At 36.3% G+C, this 25,455-nt stretch overlaps 1 protein-coding gene across 1 annotated transcript in view; it reads left to right on the top strand.

The window, feature by feature from the left end:
- The window catches only part of LOC126176526 (protein alan shepard), a 397,767-nt gene extending 392,044 nt beyond the window's left edge, over positions 1-5,723 (top strand). The window contains exon 12 of the mRNA XM_049923682.1: positions 5,266-5,723. The gene's annotated coding sequence lies outside the window, so the exon portion shown is untranslated. The remainder of the gene's footprint in view (positions 1-5,265) is intronic.
- The last annotated feature ends 19,732 nt before the right edge of the window (positions 5,724-25,455 follow it).

Raw genomic sequence — 25,455 nt, forward strand, 5'->3', positions numbered from 1 at the left:
ACCATCTCAAAAATCAGTTCAACATTTCCCACCACAGCTAATAAAATTGAATATTATAGTAGGTACATGGATGACATGTTAGTGTTATTTAGAGGATCATTCATTGACATTGACATTATGTTAACACAGTTTGATAGTATGCACATGAACTTTAATTTCGCCACAGAATTAGTAAAACAGTGTGCTATTAACATTTTGGGTCTGACAATAAAGAACAAAAATGGTCTTCATAGATTTGTACTGTAAGCCTACTTTCACTGATAATTTCATCCTCAATGATTCTGTGATTCACAGGCTAATCAGTCTTCCCCTAGAACAAAGTGAAATTAACAAAGAACTGACGATCCTTAGATATACTGCACTGAACAATGGTTACTCTGCCCAATACTTCTTACATCACAGTATCCAACACAATAAATGTTACACAAATTCTGGAGTTTGCAAAATCAGCTGTTCAGACTGCAATAACTTTTATATAGAGCAGACTGATAGAAGTTTTGACATGTGTTTTAGAGAACACAGTATGTAAACCATATTTCGTTGACTAAACCTAAGTTAGATAACACTGAAAACTCTTTAGAAATTCTAATTACAATCTGAAAAGGAAGACAGCTTGAATATTTAGGAGATATCTAAATTTATAGAGCATTTCAAGACCAGCCAGGATACATATCGAATGAACTGACTGACCTTAAAATTATGAAACTCCTGGACTGGTTCAGGAACATTTTATAATCAAATGTTTTTTAATATGACTGACTTCAGCTGTTTTAATCCTGACAAATATTCTAGACTATGCTACACTTTGTACTACTTGGTACCTGTTCCTTTTCTTTTTTTGTATTGCTTGCACTTGGTTTACATATGTGGACTGTTATTTTTATTTGTATCTGAGATTTTAGATCCTCTTCTGTACTTATATTTTGTGGGTATTGTTTTATTGTGGCTTTATAGTCACTTCAGTTTTTTCTTATTTTTAATCTGTATTCCCAATTGTCATTTGTGGATTCAGTTTTCATTCAAGACACATTTATGTCACTTTTCTCCTTTCTGCGCACACATTCCCCAAACCACCAGATACTTAATCCATATATGAACATCTTTGCATTCCATAGCGCATACTTTTTGTGCCTTCGAGTCTTTGCTGATTTTGTGATCCATTTACCACACATGCTACATGAAAGTTAAACTTAAGTTTTAATATCATTATTACACCAGCTTTCTAATGTGTATGGTATATGGGAGAGCAGATAAATTCACAGTACCACATACAACTGCTCTTACACAGCATGTCACAGCTTTACATTGTCAACTGGGTTACAACATCCCATCCAAATAGCTTTGAAATTTCCACCTTGAACTTTTGTCAGTTTCATAATTAGATGCATTATATTTGATGACTGACTGTCTTCAGAATGCATGAAAATGACCAGTGTCAATAATAAATAATGTTTCAACAGCCTGTGGCAGAATAATTTCATTGAAAAATTTCACAAAGGCTGTGGATCCAGTCATCATCAAACTTCATTCAGAACACCTCATATTTGAAACTTCCTGGCAGATTAAAACTGTGTGCCGGTCCGGCACACAGTTTTAATCTGCCAGGAAGTTTCATATCAGCACACACTCCGCTGCAGAGTGAAAATCTCATTCTGGACACCTCATATTTGATTACCATTTTTCTTTATCATTATAATGCTCCCATGTTACTTCAATATTTTCTCGCCACTGGGTTTGTTTTGGCTTTTAATATGAATTCAAGTTCAACACTATTTCATTGATGTCAGCAGGTATGAGCTGATTATCATGTACTTGCCTAACGTTGCCCTGCTCTTTACTGCCACATTCAGCTGTGTTCCTAACATCATTTTTCATAATTTTGTCCTCCTTCAATTCTACATAAATCATCCCTTGTAATTCATCACAAAGTCAAACATCTTATTGACAGAATTCTCATTACCAATGCTATTATCCACACGTCTACCTGTATGTCCTTCATTGTCCTCTGTACAAGAATCACTAATATCCTCCTCAAAACAGCTACCTGTCCTGTTTTCTTCCCCCTCTACTACATAATTCTGTGTCTCCACTCAATCAACATCCGCAATAACATGTGCACAGCCCCCCCCCTCTACATTTTCATTTTCCATTAATCTGACAATCTCATATTCATCAGGGCATTCATAAGGCTCTTCTACAGATACAGACTAGCTACTTACTTCATCAAAAAGGTTTCTCAGAACATCTTCACCCAGTTGTAGTCCACTATTTTGATTCCTGTCTTCCTCATCTTTCATTTCACTTAGTTTGTCATCCTAAAATTCTTTGTTGAAATTAATTCCACTAACATGTCATGTTATCCTGGTATTCCTGTGGTGTAATCTTGTTTATGAATCATCTCTTCCTCTACATATCCTATTCAACCACTACCTTCTTTGAAATTAGGTGAATTTAGGAGTTTACTTTTTGTTCTTGCTTGCTGACCAAAACTTCTTAAAAAATTTTTTTTGTAACTCACTGCGAGTTTTTTCTGAGCTAATAGTTTGGTTGCTTTCTAATCCAAAAACTGTTTTACAAGTATAATTTTTAAGGCTTTAGGCAGTCCAAATACAAAATTATCTTTTCATTGCTAAATGGAATCAGCAGGTTGCATCTTGTTTTCTCCTGGAAAACTCTTCATTTTTACACCACTCCCTACACTGCCACAACTACTACAAAGATTCTTAACAACTAAATCGTCATGTAACTGAGATAACTTATTAGTAATGTGCAATGTCCTACTTTGAAATGGATCAGCATTTCTCATTCCATCTGTGACTTTCTGCTGAATTTTTTTACTTTCCTCTCCTGTTCTACTGGCTATATCTGACAACTTACTATCAACAAACTTGTACATTCAATTGACTTTTGTACAAAAATTTCCTTCTCATTTATTATCATGTCATGCATTATCTTAAAAGTTTTGACATTTCTATCCATTTTATTAATTAATTAATTCTGTACCTTATTCAATTTATTCTCTACTAAGTTAATACATGTGTCAATCACCTGGTGCCCGGTTTTCTTAACTGCTCTTCCAGATTGTCAATTTGTGTGAATGTATTGGTTAATTAGTTTTTCACTTCATTTACAGCCTTCACTATCCCTCCAAGAACACTGTTCCATTATCAAAATTTTCCACTATGTACTTGTCGTGTTTGTCCAACGTTTCCCCTAAGAACTTTGTGAGCTGTTCAAATAAGTTGCTGTCATTACCTGACTGTTCTCTCTGGTTAAATCCATAAAAATGGATAACATTCAATATGTAAATCTCTGCCTACAGCTCCCTTTTTGTGACTTACACCATGTAAATTGTCATTGTTCACTAAAACCTGCACATTATCGTTGGTGTGTTCTGAATCTACGATTCCATTTACACCCTGTTCCCGATCAACAGTGTCCCCACCCCCAAAATCATACATTTTCAATAAATTGCTAATAAAAAAATCTAAACAAAAAGTTTTTCACGTGTCTTAAGCACACTTCACTAAGCAATGTAGATGGTATTAATTTTAAATGCTTATCTTGTTTGTTGTGCAATCCACATCTAATTTTGATTTCAAAAAGGAACTTTGGTCCACTTAGTGTCATTCCAACATTTCATTCCACAGATTTAATTCATGTTTGTTTGCTCCCATTTTAATTTTATTTTCTTATTTCTGTATGTCCAGCATACTTGAATGTTAAAACAGTTTTAGCACTTTATCCAGTATTACCTCAGATATCAGCTTATTCCATCACATTGTGAAGTTAAAACTGATTAATTCCAGATTTTCCAACTGCTTGGCAATGAAACATCTCATTCTTTCAAGGAAAAATGACTTTTTGTAACTTGCTACAGTAGACAAAATGTTAACAGTCCACATGGGTGTGTGAATTTCAGGATACCTGCTTGTTATCCTGAGCTCTTCCTGAGGACTGGATTCATGTCTTAGGTTCCTTCAGCACGATATGTGGATTAAGGAACAGACACACCTTCATAATTTTCATCGCATTTTTGTTGAACAAAGCAACATAGGTGGTGTGTCACAAAACCTCTGATCAACAGTGATGGCCAGTGAGCCAACTCCTGTTCTTATGTACATTTTAAACACCGTTTTCATTATTAATGTTACATTTTTTGATACTATAATTAAAAATTATCACATCTATTCGATCTGACATATGTACAGCGTAGTTTCAAACACACCTAACAGTTTTACACACACCATTCCATCAAATAATAATGTTATTACTGAAGTTTACATCAGATATTTAAAACAAACAATGAATTTCCTAGTTTTTTTAATTGCATGCTGAGGAAATTAGATTCTGCATTCCTACCATGTTTTTTAATGTATGTGTGATTAGATCTTATCTTTGATTAGACAGTAGTTCTGTCCTTCAGGCTAAAAGACTTTTTGATAATTTTGCTGACATGTTTGATGGTGCATAATTTCACAGATTATTTGAAATGTTTTGAAAATTAAAGACTGATGTCAATGTGCAATTATTTTATAGATTGATAGTAGCAGTTCACATGTTATTTCAGGTGTTCTTGGCTAACAGATAAAAATGAGTAATATTGTATTACATGATTACATTTTATGTTAATGACAACAGAATACAATAATTTCAGATGTCCCTACCAATTGACAGAAAATCAGATGTGTTGATGTTTCATATTTATTTATATTTTGCCTCATCCACAAAATAGAGATTCCTAGTTCTAACATTGTTCTGCCTTTACAGTATTTCTGTTTATTGAAGTCTGGGTGATTACTTGCCCTAAATGTACTGAGAGCTGTGGTATCAAAGTATTTCTGTTGCTTTAAATCTGTGTAATAACTTGTCCTAAATGAACAAATAGCTGTGGTATCAATCAGTCCAATATACTTTCAAAACTGGTTTCTGACATACTGAAGTCCTGATGAATAGCTTTGCAAGTCGTGATAAATTATGGGTACACCCACTTCACCATTTCATGTCAGGAACACACATAAACACAATAAAACTATACTATCACCAACACTAAGCATATTTGCTAAGGCGGCCTCTATATAATGATGCTTCTGTCATAATTAAATTGTGTGTGTGTGTGTGTGTGTGTGTGTGTGTGTGTGTGTGTGTGTGTGAGAGAGAGAGAGAGAGAGAGAGAGAGAGAGAGAGAGAGAGAGAGAGAGAGGATTAATGAATTTTTATGAGTAAGTACAGATGTATTGATTATTATTTTTTTCTATTTTTCAGATGTTAGTTGATGCATTTCATACAATTTAGGTGAAAGGATGAAAAAAAATAAACATTTTAAAAGGAAAATAGCATTGCAATTTCCTTCCTCTGGAAATTGTTAAGATCATCATTGAAAGAAAGGAAATCCATTCACTGATATGTACAAGAATTAAAGAAGAGTGAATTGAGTCAACAAGTACCTTTAAATGATGAAACTAGAGTTGAAGAATTCCCACTTTATATCCACGGACTTGCCACCATCTGTCAGCGGAAATAATATTAAAAATTAATAATAAATATAGTTTATTATTTTTTTACTGTAGAGTAAAATGTGTTTAGCTATGCTGTCTACAACCTCTTGTCCTGTACATTTTTTGTGAGAGTACCTTAGCATTGCATCAGTTGGTGTTGATAAAGACTTTTGGTTACCTAATGTCAATGAGTGTTAGCAAAGTGGTGATGTAAAGAGTTTTGGAGAGGAGGGGGTGGGGGAGGGGGGTGGGGGGTTAAGGTAGATGATACGTGGGGATGCTACAGTTTGTAGTTCAAAAAGGAAGTCGGTAAAATTCTTGAATGAACCATGTCATTTTAATACCTGTAGTTTGTTAATAGCTCAGTTACTTATTGAGATGCATCTTTTTGTATATAGTGTTCGGTCTGGATAGCAGATTCTGTGTGTTAATATGAGTCCTGCTAAAAGTTACTGGACAACTGAGTTATTGTTATAAATAGTTTAAAATAAAATATCTTCTTTATATGGTGAAAATACTGGTATAGTGTATTACAACAGAACCAACAGATTTCACCTATGCTGGACTTGTATTAATTTAAATACTACTCTGAGTTTTCTCTGGTCCATAAATTAAAGTTTTAAGGAATTGTCAGTATTATTAATCTTCTCATTGAATTTGTAACTTAAAACAGTAAAGTCATGAATCCTCAATTCAGTAAGAGGATCATTTTCTCCAATGAGTTCTGCCCACATATGAAAAGGGGGGCCGGTACTGAGCATTTCACTAACAATGGAAAAAACCTGTTATGTGATAAGATTCCTCAGTTTTACATCCAGAAAGAGGACCATTCTGAAGCTGGTGCTTTATATAGAAAAAATAAGTTTCTTTAAAAAGTACAACTAGTAACAATGGTTTTAATTTTAGTTTACATTGTAATGCACTAGTAACCCGTGAGTGACAGGCCTGTATGTAAAATATATCGGAATACTAGTAACACTTCCTGTCATTTGATCTCTCTCTCTCTCTCTCTCTCTCTCTCTCTCTCTCTCTCTCACCCCCCCCCTCCCTCTCTCTCTCTCTCACCCCCCCCCCCTCCTCTCTCTCTCTCACCCCCCCCCCCTCTCTCTCTCTCTCTCTCTCTCTCTCTCTCTCTCTCACACACACACACACACACACACACACACACACACACACACAAAATGCAAACTTTGTAAAGATAAATTATCTTTTCATACTTAAGCACAACTTGAGTGGTTTTATCATGTTCAGCTTTCAATGACCACTGGAACAGAAGGGGATCATTTTAGATATTATTGTAATTGAATTAGCAGGTATTGATCTGCTGGTACTTTGATATTGTGGTATTTTGGCAAACTATTTTAATGTAGGGTGTAGGAAGATCTTTTTGAGTTCTGTAACTTTGTATACAACATTCCATGTTTTGTTTCCTGGTTTTCTTTTCAGAGATTAGGTGTGAGCTTTTGTATATAAAATATAGTAACATTGTCATTGGCATTAGGTGACCTATTGCACTAGAAGGAAGTAATAGTAGTGTAGTTTCAACCATGGTGAATGCTGCTCAGTTAACGGGAGTTCTTCCAACAAATCTTCCAAAGAAAAGTGCTGATTCTTAGTGGCTAACAGTAGTTTTCATTCTTTTCTTACCAATGAAGGGTTGCCATTAAATGGAAATCTGCAACTTCAGAATGCAGTAGTAGCTCTCGTTCCTCTGTAACCGTGTGTTACGGAATACAAATTGATACAGCATATGGATAGGTAGTGTAATGTTGGATCTATAACAGTTGCCTTCACATCCCAGCATCATAGTGTCACAATTCAGTTATTTATATTTCTTTCATCAACATTGAGTTTAATGCCAAATTTATGTCTGTCAGTTCTTACTCATAACATGTGCAATAATTGCCCTTGTTCCAATATTCTTTTGATTTGTCACTCACTGGTACATCATCACTTGGAATGAGTTTTATGAAATAGTTTTTTTTTTCTTTTCATTCCATCGGTTTCATCTGGATATGACAATGACTGACTGCTGGGAAAATGTCACAGTCTCCAACATAGTATAGAAAATTTGTGTATAACAAATGTGGTAAGGTGCTACTATCCATGTATTTTGTATTTTCACATTCCAAATCCAAAGCAAGAATAAATATGTTGTGTAGTATTTTTTTCACTTTTGTCCCTACAATAATTCTAACTGATGTTAGTGTTGCATTTTTTACTTTTCCATCACATTTTATTTTTGAGAAAGCCTATTGTAAAATATAGAGAGAAATTGTGAGATTTTACTACATAATTTTGTTCTTTGGATTTTTATAATGAAATTTTTTTTAGATATTGTGCCTTTTCATAATAATTCAAAGACAGGGAAAACTTTGTATATGAAATACTGTGAAGCCAAATTTAATGTCTAGTTATTGTTTCAGTCAGGTAGGCATTTTAAAATGTGTGATTTGTGTTAGAATTGAAAGTAGATCTTTAAGAAAATAACCGAGAAGGTTGAAAATGTTTAAATTACTCCATGGAGTAATAGTACTGTTGAAGATTTTAAAAAAAAGTTTTTCTATTGAGGAAGCTAGTCCAAAATATTACTTTGAGGAGGTTAATTTTATGTCCTTAGGGATTTTTAAATGATCTATTCCATAGCAGTTTTTTTTCATATAGATATATACGGTATATATAGATATCTATCTTGAATGACTGTCCTATCATTTCCTATTTGTAATGACCATCAATAAAAAGAGGTAGATCAAGTGAGACTGTTACATGGCAAGTATTCAAAGCTGTCAACCAAAAATTAAAGAGTATAGGTATTTAGTGTGGTAAATAACCCATCATCTAACAGTTGTTACATAAAAACTTTGTTGTAGAATTGATAGTTAATTTTTTTTATTATTATTTTCCCGGAGAGCAGGGGGCATGGTTGTATGATGATGGTACATCATTCCTGAAAGGAGGTCCACTTTGAAGAATTTTAAAATACCATCTTCAGATGACCTTTCCTATGCTAGTTATTTTGTAAAACTTTTGATCATATTTGTAAAAAGTTTAGACATTTTTCATAGATCTGTAGCATCATACATTGTATTAATTGTATTGACGTTGTGGGAGAAACAATTTTACACTGTTAAATACACGAAGAAGTAAGCATGAAATGATATATTTAGTTTATTTTGGTACATCTGAATTTGATGGTGAAATGGTAACTATTTTTTAAAATGAATTAACCGAGAAGTCCATATTCAATTGTAATCATGTATATTTTACTTGCGTGTGTCATAATAAAGAAGAAAATTGTGAAAATTTTGAGGTAGGACAATATCCCTATCTTGACATTCTGGCTGTTTATGTGAAATAATGAGTTCTCCCTCTTGCTGCTCTGACTTAAAGGTACCCAGGTGATTCCAAGGGTACATGATGTCTGGAAGAAGTGTCATGAGGACAGTTGTAGACTATCTAAGCCTTTTCTGAAGCAGAAACAAACATTTGTTTCATTACTGGGAAACTGTAAGCTTTATGAAGCTTTTTTTTTAAAACAAAAAAACTTGCACCATATTTGGTGCAATAATGTATAGGCATAGGTTAGTATTAGTAATATAATGATTCTTGTAGAACAGTAGTAAAAGTGACCAGTTTGATTGAAGCTGAATGCCATTCTTTGTAGATTTAAGAAATGTTAGACAACTATCATTAAGATTTGAGAAATATGTTTGAAAGAGCGTTTGTAATACACAACACAGAATTTTAGATTTAAAGATGTTGATCAAACATGTACAGTTAGACTAAGCCTGATGCTTTATTTTGTACTGTTGATTGTTCTGATATGATCTTTAATTATTTGACTTTCTTTCATAAGCATTTGTTGATGAGTAATTACTTTTCCATCAACAAATTTGAAAATGAAATAAAAAATAGTTGTCGTGTTTGTCCACCTGTCATCTCAGTGTTCATTGTGTGAAAGAGAAACTGTAGTACATAGGAATTAGTTGCTGATGAGGGATGAAAGAAATTGTTCTTGTGGTAGTGTAGGTTTAATAGTGTAGAATTTTAGAATATTTATAGGTTCATAGAAATTTTTCATTTGGATATGAGGCTGAGCCATAGTTAAAGGGAGGCAAATGAAATGAGTTGTGTCAAATAGTTGATTGGCTGTTGATATTTGTTGCTGGAGCAGGTTGGTATTGTTGATGAAATGGCCAGTTTAATGTTTCTGGGGCACTAGGTATTTGTGTGTCCTTTATTTTTACCTTCCACTCCCATGCAATAGTTGGCTTACCTGATTTTTCAGTTTCTAATAAGCCACATTTCATTGTTTGATGTCAATTTTTTTTTATTAAGCATTTGGTATGAAAGCAATTTTGTTGTTTCTTGCCATAAAATTTCATATTTCAAACCAGTCAGTAGCTGAAATGATATATATTTGTTGTTGATATAGTGCCACATTTGAACCAGTTTTTTATTGTGTAACATAACCAGAAAATTAGATTATTGGTTATTAATTTAAGTTCAGCACAGACTTTAAATTTCAGCTTTTGAAACTATGTTCTGTTGTGTATGTGGCATTGTTTGTTATTTGATTGTTAATGAAAGATGAACTTTATTTAAGATTGGTTGATGTGTAAATGTGTTTGATGACTGTTACATTTTATTTTTATTAAATTATTTTTATTTTATTTGATGTGAGTTGTGTCAGTCATTTTTGTTTCCATTTGATTGTTGTAAGGCTTTCCTGTTGTATGTTTTCCATCTCTCTTTTTGATATTCAGACTACAAGGGACATTTTCCCCATAAAGTCAGTGTTGTATGCTACAGATACATAAACATAACAAAAGTATTTGAAATCTTGCAATTGTAAAAGAAAGAGTTTATTTTGTTACAAGTTTTCTTGTATCTTAAATGTGTAAGATGTTTCATAGACTAGAATTTCTTTTCCATGTATGTAAATGAATTTCTCAAGGTAGAAAGGGGGCACTACAGAATAATGCTGAGGAATTTTTTATCAGCACCTGAAACCCCAGAATTGTTTCAAAATTGAATTGTTAGATGTTAATTACTTAAGAGTAATGTTGATATTGGTTGACAATTATTTTTCTGAACGAGGTAAATTAAGAGCTAATAAACTTTTTGAGCTATTGCTGTTGTCAAGTTCCTTGTAAATATTGCAGTGCTATGTTTCAGCCTCAGTGTTTGTAGAAGATAAACAGTTGCAGGTCAGCATGTTCAAAAGTTCCCCGCTCCCTCTTAAATGGACCTGCAATGTGGGACATGCATGCATGATTTTTCTCAAAGAAAAAAGAAGTGTCTGCATTTCAGTCTTCCTGTCTTCACTAAGTAAGCTACACCTCGTCCAAATGCAAAGAAACTGAACAAAATGTGGAGATACCCAGTGTACTGTTCAGTTTTTGTGACTGTAGATAGCCAAGTGTAATAAAGAAACTACAATTTGAGATGTAGATAGATAGACAGCCTGTGTTAGGACATGGCACAGAATCTGATGAGAATTTCTTTCCTCTGGAGCAAAGGACTATGTGGCTGAAGTATAATTTTATTTGTGCATACGAAATTTAATTTTATTTGAATGACAGTGATGCAGTGATTTTTTTTTTTCTGGTGTGCATGAAGACTTTGAGAAATAGAATAAGTGTGTAAATATGTGTAATATTTCTGTCTGCACTGGACTTTGTTCAATTTTTGCTTTTTTAAAGCAAAAGTTAACATGAGATAAAATTTCCTGCTAGAAGCATCATTGATGGGCAAACACAAGTCATTTTGCTTCATCAGGGGTGAATAATTTTGAAATCGGACTCCTCATTATTGATTAAAATCAATTTCAATGTAATATACACAGTTTCTTATGTTCAAAGATGTGGTTTGATTAAGGTTCATTAATGAAGTTCCTAAGAGATCTGTGGTTCAGCTTATATGACCCAATGCTGATGCCTCTTCTTTGAAAGCTTTCTGCTGCATAGAAAATCATAAATTTGTTTGTACAATGTTGACTACTTTGTTAAGACCTGTCACTGACATGAAACTGCAAGAAACAGATTGCAGAAAAGAGCATACTAATTCAGATTATTTGTGAGCATTTGTTCCATGCTGTCAGTGAAATAACTTTATGCAATCATGCCACAAACAAACAAGTTTTTCTGTATATTGACTGAATGTATGTAGAGAAATTCCAACAGATGAAACCAAAGTAAGGAAGAAAGGAAGGATCACTTGACTATGACACTAGCCAAGTGTCATTTCCATCTTTGGCTTCATCTGGAAAAAAAATTCAGGCAAAGATAGTTACAAAAAAAAAGTGCAACTTGTTATGTTGGTAAGTAAATTCTCTGTGAAGATCAATAAAGATCAGTTTTGGGATGAAAGGAATAGATTCAGTTTACATTGCCCTCATTCCATTTTGTTTAATATATGTTTGGTGTGAACTAAAACAAAATCAGAACAGGGGACCCATGGATTTCTGTAGAGTTTGTATCACTAGTTGTTAAGCAGTATGAAGGTGCAGGCACATCATGCCTTTTTTCTGTTCATTGTTACACATGCACGTGAATTTCCAACATACATATGCATTTAAGCAAGCATAATTTCTTGGAAATAGAGGCTGTGTGTAAAGTGCATTGCTTCCTGCCTTCAGTGGGGATCCTTGCACTTTTTAGCAGACAATAGGCTGCTAGGGCTCGTGTGTTTCTTTGTGTAGTGTGCTGAGATTTGCTGTGAAGTGATTTGTGTGTAATAATGTCAGTTGACTCCAAAGAAAGCATGCTTCAGTTTACAGATGATTAAAGACCAAATCAGGCATATGGAATGGCATTTCTAAAGATTATTTGAAAAAAAGTATATAAATAAATAAAAATTGGAATATGATGTGCTGAGTATCAGACATTAGATGATAAGTCTCTGATCATATTACTGTAAAGAATGAGATACTTTAATGTTTTGAAGTAGGAAAATGGAGAAAAATAAGCCAGTAATTTATGGAAAGTGTATATGACAACTGTGGAAGAATATTCATGCTATGCTGATTTAATAGTACAACAACAGAACAACCTGATATCTGAACAAAAGAAACAATGGGGTATGTGTAGCTCCTCAAGAAACTACTAGAAATAGGAATGAAGTACATTGATGATGCAAAATATACAAAATTGGGAAACACAGCCTCAGTTCCAGTGGATTCTGACATCTATCAAATTCCCGAATTGTAGCGTCCAAGGATGTTACACTACACACAATTTTTCGTGATTAAAGTTGTGTAAACAACTTTCTTATGATATAAAAAAGAAATGATCAGCTGAAGGCTAATTAATGTTCACATTACAACTAAGACCTTCCTTCAGTATTTCTCAGTTTCAGAAATAATCACTGAAATGCTATGTTTTGAAATACAGAATAAATAGTTAAAAGTCTATATAAGTTACAAGTCATTAGCTACTGAAATTATTGTCAGCCTTTTTGTTGCAGTTTTCCAGCATAAAATCTAACATCTTGCTGTGATCTTCTCCTGAAATTTTCAAACAAAATGTTGTCGTCATTTTGTATTTCTCGTACCTCTTGTTTTTAGATACTTCTTTACCTATAGTTGCTTTTGTATTTTCTTTCTCTGCATCTTTTCATCACAATAATTGCAGAACAAGCTACCAAGCAAAGAAAAGAATCCATACCTGACTGCTTGTGCAATAAGTCAACATGTGCAACACAACTGTTATGACAGGCTGTAGAAAACATGGTGCAGTATGATCCTATCAACAGATTAGTCACTGAAAACTGAAGTGACCTTATGACCAGATAAATATAGGAAATCTGTTAAAGTAATAATAATAATAATAATAATAATAATAATGCAGTTTTCTAACATAGATTTCATTTTGCAAGTTGAGTTTAGGTATAGTAACAACATGAAGACAAATATAGTGTCTGAAGTAACTGTGTACGGTAAGGCTTGCAGAAGGTAATTACTTAGTGTAGAGATGAACTATAGAGTTTCTGTATTACAAAACACTGTAGAAGACACAAATGCCTTCTGAAAAAATCCGCGATAACTGTATAGAATGTTCTCAAATAATGCATATTTTTCCTCATCAGTATTGCTAGACTCTATATTCCTCATGGTGAACAAAAGAAAGAAAACGAATACAATTCTGTGTTCAAGTTTCCCTCGTAGGCTTCACATTGGCCAATTGATGATGTCCACAAGATGTCTGAACTTTTCTGGCAGGCTGGTGTATTTTGATTCGCCATTCCACAAAACTTCTTCCTATCATTTGTAGTATATTGACATCACTTACTACATGAAGTATAAGGTCTTTTTCAGTTTTAAACGTATAATTATTCTGCCATGTAAATATTAATGTGGCAGAAGGCAGACTTGTGTAGCACGATTGAAATTTCATCTGCCATTACAGTTTTCTGTGGTGCAACCACCTCTTCCACAAACATGTAAACATGTTTCAGATTATGAACTCTCCCACCAAGTGTGCATCATATAGTGTTAGAAGTTTTTGCATGGGGAGCGGCATAATGCAGTGGAAGTTCACAATAAGATGAGCGTGGTATACTGTCGAAACTTTGAGTGAGGTAGGAGTGCAAGAAATTTAGAGACTGCCAAACAAATGTGCATGATGAAAGAGCCCAGGGACAGAAGTCAGAATCGAGTAAAAATCTTGCATACTGGATAGATGAATTCATTAGCCATAGGTTGGTGATGTCTGGTTTTGCAAATGGTTTCTGGATGATTTCCAGATCATTGCTCTTACAGCACTGTTACTGAAACTTGTGGATATCATGAATTTTAAGCATCGTGGGTACACAGCAATTGGATAATGTTCACAGGACTCAGCATTAACATTTTTGCACTTTGAGGGAGAGCAAGGACTTCTTGAACAACATTGATAGGCCAAGACATGTTGATTTCTTGCAACATACATGAAACTAAATAGAATGACAATAGTGGGTTCCTTTCTGCTTCCAAAACACCTCAAAAAAAAGTCCGAACAAATGTTCAGTTACCAAAAGTCTATTGCTGCAGTCTTTGAAGGGAAAGATGACATATTGCTTATGGATTTATGTCGATACAGCTGCATATTGTGAATGTTATGAAGATGGGTTCAGTACACAGCTGTGCTGTCATCTGATGGACTGATGCACAACAGTGCCTGACTGCATGCTTCTGCATCAATTCAACAGCTTCAATAATTCAAATGGAAGTATGATCATTGTGGTGTTTGGACACTTGTTTGAGGAATTTTGTTGCCTATGACACCATTAAAAGAATATTGTTACAAAACTTACAGGGAATGTTTTCTTTGCTTTGTGGTCTTTTGGAATGGTCTTTGAAAATCCATAACGTACCCTGTCTCAAAGAGTTGAGTTGTTCCATGTGATATTTGTACTTAGCAATGTGTCTACAATAAAAAGAGGAGAGAAATGAGCTGGCTAGTACGACAGTGCTGTAATAGTCATAATTGCTATTCATTTACTATTTGCCTAAGTTATTTCGTTCATTCATTCATTTGTTGTGTGTCATAGATTCCATCAAGAATTAACAGTTAACTATTGCTATGCCACTATGTAACATACTAAGTGGTAAGTTAGAGAGTAAACCGTAGTTTGGGAAAAAATCACTGCTTCCTCTGCTGTATTAAGGAGCTGCAGTACATTTTATGTTGGGAACTTAATAGTTACTAAATTAGACTTATTTTTTCAAAGAATATAGTTTTCTGCATTTGTAATAACAGATACCTCTTTACAATACATGAATAAATGCTGTGCAGCTTTACAGTGAACACTGGGGTACTTGCCATATAGGTAACAGGAATTTCAAGTCTTTGGATCTAGGTAATCAGATAATTAACAGGGCAGAGAGTAATGATGATTATTTTTATTTTATTTTCATTGGTCTTGATTCCCACTTCCATGCTTTGTTAGATGGAAGATGTTGAATACCTTTGCAAATTCTAGATTAAAATAATTTTTGTGCATTGGGGTTGTACAAATCACACCAGAGTTCTGAGACTTGATTTTTATCACCAAGAAAAAAAAAAGGTGTAAGAATTCAAAGACCCCTAAAGAGGCCCTCTGCAAGCTGTACAACTACTTACTATAATCAATATTCATACAGGTCCCTTTTGTGCTGAATAAATACTTTATTTGCACTAGGTGGATTGTTGCAGATAATAATTCTGTCAGACAATGAGTAGTGTAAATATGTAAAATAAATCAACACTATTTTCTTTAAGTCAACACCAGGAGAGTTACTTACAAGGGCATGACATACTGAAAAGGGGTTCTTGACAGTTTACCTGCGTATTGACTCCACTTTAACTTGTTATTCAGATATACCCTCAAGGAAATTTACATATACTATGTGATTTTGTATATGCATGTCTTTTTTGGTTGAAACTGCATGTTATACACCTTTGTGAGATTAACACTTGCATTGGATGTAAACCATTTGTAGACCTATTGAGTGGTGTCCAGTAAGGTTGCATTTTGAAGAGGCTTGCATAGTCTGCTTGTCATGAGCAAACATTGAATTTTTTGAACCACCCTCTATAATCACTGGAAGATGATTTATGTATAGAGGAGTCAAAAGCAAAAAGCCAAACTGACAGACAATTGACAAATTTATCTCACAAGGAAATGGTCAGACTTGTCATGTCAAAACCTGTGTTGCTTTTTTTACCACTGTGAGTTAACATTGCAAGAAGTCTGTATGCAGAATTTTAGCTGCTGACATGACCTGGAAGTATGTAAACAATTTTATGAAGTAAGACATTATTGCCGCATGGTTTCCGCGCTTATAACTGCCTCTTGTACAACCCTGACCTCTCTCGCTGCGTTATACCAACGCCATCTAGGGACAAGGTGGTGTTAGCTAATAGCCGCTCTCTTGCCACAGCAGTGAGAGAACTGATTCCCCCAGTGAAAGCGATTGTATGATAATTAAACATTCGTTGACAAATATGGCTGATATGTTATCTACAACATTTTTTTCCAAATAGCTATGAAATAGACACAAATAAATATACGGTTTAGAACATGTCCAAATTTTATTTCTTGTAATTACCGCAAAAATGTGAAATATTGATACAATGTTCAAAACATAGGTTTTTTGTGCACCAAGAACATACAAGCAAAGACGACATATGACAGCCCTGTGAATCACAGACGTTGTTAGATGTCCGTAGACAAAACTGGGCTGGTGTTAGGAATGAATCAGGCCTAGTATCAGTATATTTCGAGGAGTGCCAGGCATATTTAATCAAATTCTGAAAGCGTGGGGAGGAAAATTGATAATGTACTACTGATTGCAGCTTGAGAATATTGTCACTGTGATAGACAGAAAATTGCAGTGGTCTGCACACAATAATTTTCTCTGTTAGTTTTCTGTAAAATGCCTTCCACTGACGGAAAAATTCTCTGTCTAAAGGTTGAATTACGTTCGTCGTGCTGGGTGGAATCTGAAGTATCTCTACTTCTTTGTCAAGTTGGGCTCGAAATACAGCTTTTAATGAATCAGACCTTTTATGACCTGACCACGGATCTAGAAGGAGAAGAGATTTGTTCCCGCAGATCGGAAGAAAAGTATGACGCATGAAAAGTGTAACGTTTTCATTTCCCATTTTTCCAGACTTCGATGCATCTACCACAAGAATGTTTGCGTAGAACATTGTTCTTTTGACACGTGGTCCAAAACGTCCAGTTTGTTCTTGAAGACACACATATAGTTTAGGAAGCAATGAACCATCCAGACTAATTATGGGCATTGTAGTGGATGAATGGGTGAGTGCAGTCGTGGACTGCGCAATCGTCTCAATATGTTTTTCCCCTTTGAATGACAGTGTTCTTTTCGCACACATTTCTTTTTAAAAACCTCACAGATCGGCATTGTACACGTACGATTCACTAAAAATAGCGATCTTATTTTTTGCATTCGTAAGAAAAGCTTCTATCATTTCGATTTGTGTCACTTCATTTTCCGACCTGTTTCTCGATACAAATTTTGTTATTTTTCTTGCCATAATTTTATGTGATTTTTGAAGCAACTAATCCAACTTTGAGAAGCTGTAAATTCTTTAGCTCCTATCGCGTTGGCAATGTCTAACGCCCAATCACGCAAAGTTGTATCGCTGACACTAAATGACTGTTGTCTGGCATCGGTAAATAGCTCAAAAAGTCGCGCATTTATCTCCGTCGCAATTTCCAGTTGACTCTTACGTCGTCCAGCGACTTCCTTTTTCCATCTATACAATTCAAGTTCAGAACGGACAAAGCGATACTTATTTTGAACAGTACTGACACGTAGGGGTTTCTTACCACTTTCGTTCAACCAATACGTCACCGCTTTTTCTTTGTCTTATAAGGTAATTGTAGTTGCTGGTGTTACTTTCGGAGATAACTGATGATGGTACGTGGCACTATCACTCGAAGATTCTTCATGATTGCAACATTCGTCGGTGGCTTCGCCGTCTGTAGATTCACAGTCTGCAATATCGAGTGTTTCACTTGTTTCTAGCCACATGTCTGAGCCATTTACATGCTCGTCTAGAAGTTTAACAACCATGTCGCACAACACATAGTCTTCACGCGTGTTTTCTGTTGATTACTTCATTTGGCGTCTGTGGTATATCTCCATGGAAAGCAGCAAAACATTTACAGGGTTCGCCATCACCTGTGAGGGGAGATTGAATGCTCACCGTAAAGTGGCTTGCGGAGTATAGATGAACATGTAAGGAACATCTTTCACATCTCTAACCAGTTTCAGGACGGTATGTTTCGAAATACGTACCAGAAATTAAAAGGACGTGCATGCCACAGAAACGAATATTCGTTTCCCCTTTCCACCAAAACCGTGCAGCGATATTCCTCTTTAGTGAACGCCGCGATAAGACGGCCGCACTTACTGACCATGCGCACAACGCTCGCGACTCGCCATTTCCAGGGGTGGCCAGCCGTCACTGCGAGCGCCAAGCAGGAAACACAGCTGTGTCTGTGATTTTTTTTTTTTAGGTGACTTCCAGTTCATGTCAGCAGCTACAATTTTGCATACGGACCTTTTGCACAGTTAAATAACAGTGCTAAAAAAAGCAATACATGTTTCGGCATGACAAGTCTGACCATTCCCTTGTCAGAAAAAAATGCAGCAATATTGTATGATGTCATTCTCTCAAAACTTTTGACAAGACTAAAAGCCATGAAATTTGCCTATAGGCAGATTTTCATATCTGCAGTGTTATGAATGACTGTTACTACTGCATATTTAAGTCTGTCAGCAAATATGCTTAGTCACCGATTGATTACAAAAACAGTTTAAGTGTAAGCTTATCAAATCAGCTCAAGATTGCAATAATTTGCTAGAAACACCGTCATAATCATCAGAATTACTATGCTTTAGTAATCTGATGTATTTTTTAATCTCCTTAGGGGTTGTGTTTTTGAACCCAGTGTTAGCTCTCTGTGTCTGCCAAAGTAAATCTTTTGTTAGCACAAGATACTTGGATCCCTAGAGTTATCCATCACTTATCCTTGCTTCTGTTTGTCTTTGTTTCTCTAAGGAGAAAAGAGGACCGAGTCCTGTAGAGCATCCTTAAAAAATTTTTTTATCTACACTGCCTGCTTCATTAGTAAAAATCTGGTTCTAGCATGCTCACCATAATTTCTCTTTAATCACTGATGGAACCATGTTTTTGCTTCCATTGTGCAATATGTTTTCTTCTCTCAGATCTTAACCGAATTTATCAGTAATGACTATAACAGTGAAAACTATCAATTTTTGACAGAATAATTTAACTGAATGGATAAAAAATCTACACACCAAGTGATGGACGAACACACACACACACACACACACACACACACACACACACACACACACACACACACACGAAAGAAAGTTGTAATTGGGCAAGCTTTCGGAGCCAGTGGTTCTTTCTTCAGGCAGAAGGGTTGCAGGGAAAGTTAGAGGGTGAGGTAAAAGGACTGAAGAAGTCTAGAACAAGGGGTAGATTTTGGGAAAGACACCAGGAATTGCAGGTCAGGGAAAACTGACTTTATGGTATTAGAAGGAAAGACTGATTGTTGGGGATTGCATCGGGTGAGATTTGAAAACCTGAGAGCTTAAAGGTGGAAGACAGGGTAATATGCAGGTCAGATATTACTGTTTAAACATTATGCATGAGTTAATAAGAGTGAAAAGCTAAGTGCATTGTACGTAACAGAGGAGGGAGGGGGGCAGTGAAAAATAGATGGGTAAGACAATGAAACATGTAGAAAACTAAAACCGAGTGAAGAAAAGGGTAGTTACTATTAAGAAATGCTGGGCCAGAAGAAATTAACGTAAATTAAGGCGAGGTGGGTGGCGAGAAACAAGGACATGTAGCGCTAGTTCTCACCTGCGGAGTTCTGAGAAACTGGTGTCTGGGGGAAGAATAAAGATGGCGCGTGTTGTGAAACAGGTGCCAAGGTCACAATTGTCATGTTGTAAAGCATGCTTTGCAATAGGGTATGCGTGTTGCCAGTATACACCCTCTGCCTAAGGTCATTCATCCTAATTGATGTCAATGTAAAAGTCCAGTGTTTATATAACAAAGGGTATATAATGTATCATTTCACAGATGGCTCTCCCTTTGATAGTATATGTTTTGCCATTTACAGGGCTGCAATAGGCAGTGTTAGGAGGGGGCACAGGGCAAGTCTTGCAATGGGAATGGTCACAGAGGTAGGAGACATAGAGTAGGGAGATGGGTGCAGAAGGAGCATTGGGTCTGACAAGAATACCGCGGAGATTGGGAGGGCAACGAAAAGCTATTCTAGATGTAGTATGCAAAATTTCAGACAGAATGGATCTCATTTCAGGGCATGATTTTAGGAAACCATGGCCCTGTCATAGCTGATTAATACATTCCAGAACTGGATACTCCTGAGTACCATTGGTGTGCTCTGAAGTCGTTTTTTGGAGGGATTAGCAGTACCAGGTTTGGATGTGATGGCTCAGGAAATTTGCTTTTGACTAGGTTGGCAGAGTAATTACATGCAGTGAAGGCTGAGGTGAGAATGGTGGTGTATTGCTGTGAAGAGGCTGCAACCAAACAAAGACATTTGCCTCGGATACCAAGGCTATATGGGAGGGAACATTTGACATTGAAAGGATGGCAACTGTCAAAATGTAAGTACTGTTGTTTGTTGTAGGATTAATGTGGATGTAAGTGTGTAACTGGCCTTAGGAAAGTGGCATTGGATTCAAATTAGGACCATCTGAAATTTAATTGGGAGAAGGTATTCAGAGATTCCAGGAATTTTAACAGGTCACTGTCACCATGAGTCCATATGGTAAAAATGTCATCAATGTATCTAAACCAAGCCAGGGCTGAAGGCTTATGGAGCCTTGGAAAGCCCTCTCCAAGTGACCCATGTAAAGGTTGGCATAGGAAGGAGCCATCTTGGTTCCAATGGCTCTGCCCATGATCTGTTTGTATGTCTGCCCCTGCCCATGATCTGTTTGTATGTCTGCCCCTCAAAGGTGAAGTAGTTGTTCGTAAGTATAAAGTTGATTAAGATGAGTAGGAAGGGTATCATAGGTCTGGAATCTGGTGGGCACTGACTGAGGAGATGTTCAGTAGCACACAAACCACATACATGGGGATGTTGGTACATAGGGAGGTGGCATCAATAGTTACAAGCAATGTGTGTGATGGGAGTGGGACAGGTACAGATTTCAGTCAATCTAGGAAATGATTGGTATCTTTGATATGGGAGTGGAGTCAGTGTACTATGGGTTGCAGGTGCTCATCCACTAAGGCAGACATATGTTTGTGGGGTGCTTTGAAGCCAGCAACTACAGGATAGTCTGAATGATTGGGTTTGTGGATCTTAGGAAGAAGATAAAAGGTTGGGGCGCATGGTTTGGGTGGAGTGAAAAGTTCTGTGGATTTAGGTGTTTGTCCTTGTGAGGTCCCTGAGGTTTTAAGGAGGGACTGCAGGTCAGTTTGCATCACAGGGATGAGATCTTGATGTCACACACTGTGTAAAGGTACTACAGTGGTAGTAAAGTACTACATTGGTAGATCCTTTGTCTGCTGGGAGGATAATGATGGAGTCATCAGCTTTTAGGGAACACAGAGCCTGGAGTTCTGCAGAGGACTGTTTAGGGTAATGTTGTAGGGAACTGAGGAAGGGTTGCAAAGCAATGCTGGATGTGAGGAATTCTGGGAAGGCTTGTAAGGGATGATTTTGAGGTATTGGTGATGTGTCAAATTTGGATTGTGGTCTGAACTGTTCAAGGCAGGGTTCAATGTCAGGTCTGCTGTTGGAAAGGTTTTGGAGATTGGGTTGCAAAGTGATATTTCCAATTGATACTACCAACATCCCCAATGTACATGGTCTGTTTGCTGCTGAACATTTCCTCAGTCAGCATCCATCTAATTCCAGATCTATGACATCCTTCCTACTCATCTTAATCAACAGTATACTTACCAACAGCTACTTCACGTTTGAGGAGCACATGTGTAAACAGATCATGGGTACAGCCATGGGAACAAGGATGGCTCCTTCCTATGCCAACCTTTTCATAGGTCGCTTGGAGGGAGCTTTCCTGCGGTCCATAAGTTTTCAGCCCCTGGTTTAGTTTACATACATTGATGACATTTTTATGATATGGACTCATGTTGAGCCTAATCTGTTAAAATTCTTGTAATCTCCGAATACCTTCTCCCAGTTAAATTTCAGATGGTCCTATTCCAAATCCCATGCCACTTTCCTTGATGTAGATCTCGTCCTCACTGAAGACCAGTTATATACTTCCATCCACATTAAACCTACCAACAGACAACAGTAGTCACATTTTGACAGTTGCCATCCTTTCCATGTCAAACGTCCCCTCCCACACAGCCTTAGCATCTGAAGCAAACGTAGTTGTTCAGATGCAGACTCTTTACAGCAGTACATCACCATTCTCACCTCAGCCTTCACTGCACATAATTACCCCACCATCCAAGTTCAAAAGCAAATATCCCGGGCCATCACATCCAATCTTGGTACTGCTGATCCCTCCAAAAAACAAATTAGAACACTCCACTGGTGACTCAGTATTATAGTGGTCTGGAATGTATTAATCGTCTACTTCGACAGGTCCATGGCTTCCTAAAATCATGACCTGAAATGAGATCCAGTATGTCTGAAATTTTGTGTACCACACCTAGAATTGCTTTTAGTCATGCTCTCAATCTCTGCAATATTCTTGTCAGACCCAATGCTCCTTCTGCACCTATCTCCCTATCCTATGACTCCTACCCCTGTGACCATCCCCACTGCAAGACTTGCCTACACACCCTCCTACCACTGCGTATAGTAGTGTTTATCAAAGGGAGCGCCATCTGTGAAACGACACGTTATATACCCTCTGTTATATAAACACTGTTTGGCCTTTTATGTTGGCATGACTAACACCAAATTATCAATTAGGATGAATGGGCCATAAATAGGTAGCTGTAGAATAATCCTAGATTTTTCACTTTGCTGTGATTAAATAGAAATTTCACAGAATAGTTGGTGTCCCTATTTTAATATCTCACAGTGTTGGATTTTCGGCGTTACTGTGGCACTCTCCCATGACTCAGACAGACCTGTAACTGTTCGTGCTGTCATTATTCTGTAAGTTAAAATGCCATTTAGTCCTATTAAATATGGGTCCTACACACTTGGACAAACCACGAATGATCTGCAAGCAATCTCCTTTGTCAATTGACTGCATTTTCCCAGTATCCTACCAGTGCACCAAGTCTGCCATCTGCTTTACCCCAGTTGAGTTGAAGTGGTAATTAAATCTCATGTACCCACAAATCATTACATCTATGTTTTTGGGTGAGTTGATTGATTCCAGTTGTGTCTCATTAATATTTGTAGCCCTAGGATAGTACTTTTTTGAAGTAGATACTTTTAATTTCTTTACATTTAAAGCAATCTTCACACCACTCTGAAATGTTATCAATATCTGTCTGGGTATTTGTACACCTTTTTCAGACAGTATTGCATTACAAATAACAGCATCATCTGGGAAATGTTTGAGGTTTATGGAGTCACTAATACACAATTTGAACAACAGGGCTTCCAACACAGTGCTTTAGGAAATGTCTGAAATTTCTTCTACATCTGTTGATGACTCTCCATCCAAGGTAACATTCTGTGTACTCCCTACCAAGATATCCTCGAATTAGGTACTAATTTATCTCAGCGTCCCATGTGACTGCTAAATCAAATGGTATTTGGAAGTCAAGAACTACTGCATCCACCTGAATGCCTTGATCAATGGCTGAAAGTGAGAGTTGAGTTTCATATGACCAATGTTTTCAGAATTCATGCTGGCTGGTGTGAATGTGGTCATTATGTTCAAGGCACTTCATTACATTTGAGCTCAGAATATGTTCTAAGATTGTATAACAGATTCTGTGATATTAAATGCTAGGTTTGTGGATTACATATGTTATCTTTCTTGTAGACAGGTTTGACCTATTTTCTACCTGCTGGATACAGTTTTTTGTTTGAGGAAATATGAGGTTGGCTTGATAAGTCTGGTAAAAAAAAAAGCAAGGAAAAATGTTTGATTCATAAACAATTCGACATAGCCTCCTTTGACACACTTGGTCCAGGGATCTTCCAGCTTTTTCATCCCATCAGAAAAATAAGTCCTGTCATACTTTTCAAAATACTCATTGACAGCAATTGTCATTTCCTCATTTGATGCAAATTTCTTCCCAAAAAGCTAGAATTTTAAATTAGGGAACAGGAAGAAGTCACTTGGGGCTTATTTTAGTGAGTAGGCTGGATGAGGAACCAATTGAAAACCTTGTTCATGCTGTTTAGCCATTGTTGTCAGTGATGTGTGATATGGTGCATTATTGTGGTGAGAAGGCACATTTATGAGTGCCAACCTTGGTTTTTTCACCCAGGGCAAGTTTCAAACCATCCAACAATGAAGCATAAAAGTGTCCAGTTATGGTTCTGCCTTCTTCCAAGTAATGTATGAGGATTACATCTTGGAACCCCAAAGAACAGTGCCCATAAACTTAACATCTGACAAAATGCTCTTTCCTTGTTTGGTGCACTTTCACCAGCCTTAGTCCTTTGTTTTGACTCTGGTGCATAATGACAGATCCAGGTTTTAACAACAGCCACAAATCAGTGCAAAAAGTCACACAAATTGTGCCTAAATATCACCAGACATTGTGCTGGCATATTGTGCCAGATGCACTTTTGGTAGACTGTGAGCAAACGCAGCATCCATCGTGCATGCAACATTAGTTTTCCATGCAGGATATTATGCTCTTGATCAGTTGAGATACATACATTCCTAGCAGTCTCATGAATCTTTATTCGGTAGTTTTGCATTACCGTGGCTTAGATTTTGTCAATGATTTCCTTTGCTCTGACTTCAGTTGGATGGCTGGAGCATGTTTTGTCTTTGGTACTTGTCCAACTACATTTAAATCCATTACTTCAAAAGTATATGCTCTTCAGTCTACGCAGTCTCCGTGAATTTCACCTAATTCCATTTTGATTTGTGTGACAGTCCTTGTTAGCCAAAAGCTCATTTTCTGAAAGTCTTTTTGTTGTTCCTACCTGTGACTCAGTATCTCTACTCCATGGTGCATATTAACTGCCCTTTTCATAATATTGCATCAAAAATATTCCATTCATTCATGGAAATTTACCAAACTTTACAAACCACCCTCGTAATTTGGTTAGAAAGGGGAGTGCTTATTCAGCTGCAAATTCTCCATAGAATCTGACAGGGATTTTGATTGCTTTTAGAGATTTCTAGTGTTTCTCAATGCCATTAATACTTCTATCACTTGTCTTTACAGTGGTGCAAGAATTAAGCTAGGATAACACCAATGTATCTTCCTTTGTAAAGGACAGTTTGAAAACAGAGTTCATAATTTATGCTTTTGCAGAGAGG

The sequence above is a fragment of the Schistocerca cancellata genome, chromosome 3 (genome assembly GCF_023864275.1).
Source record: "Schistocerca cancellata isolate TAMUIC-IGC-003103 chromosome 3, iqSchCanc2.1, whole genome shotgun sequence".
NCBI classification, from domain to species: Eukaryota; Metazoa; Arthropoda; class Insecta; order Orthoptera; family Acrididae; genus Schistocerca; species Schistocerca cancellata.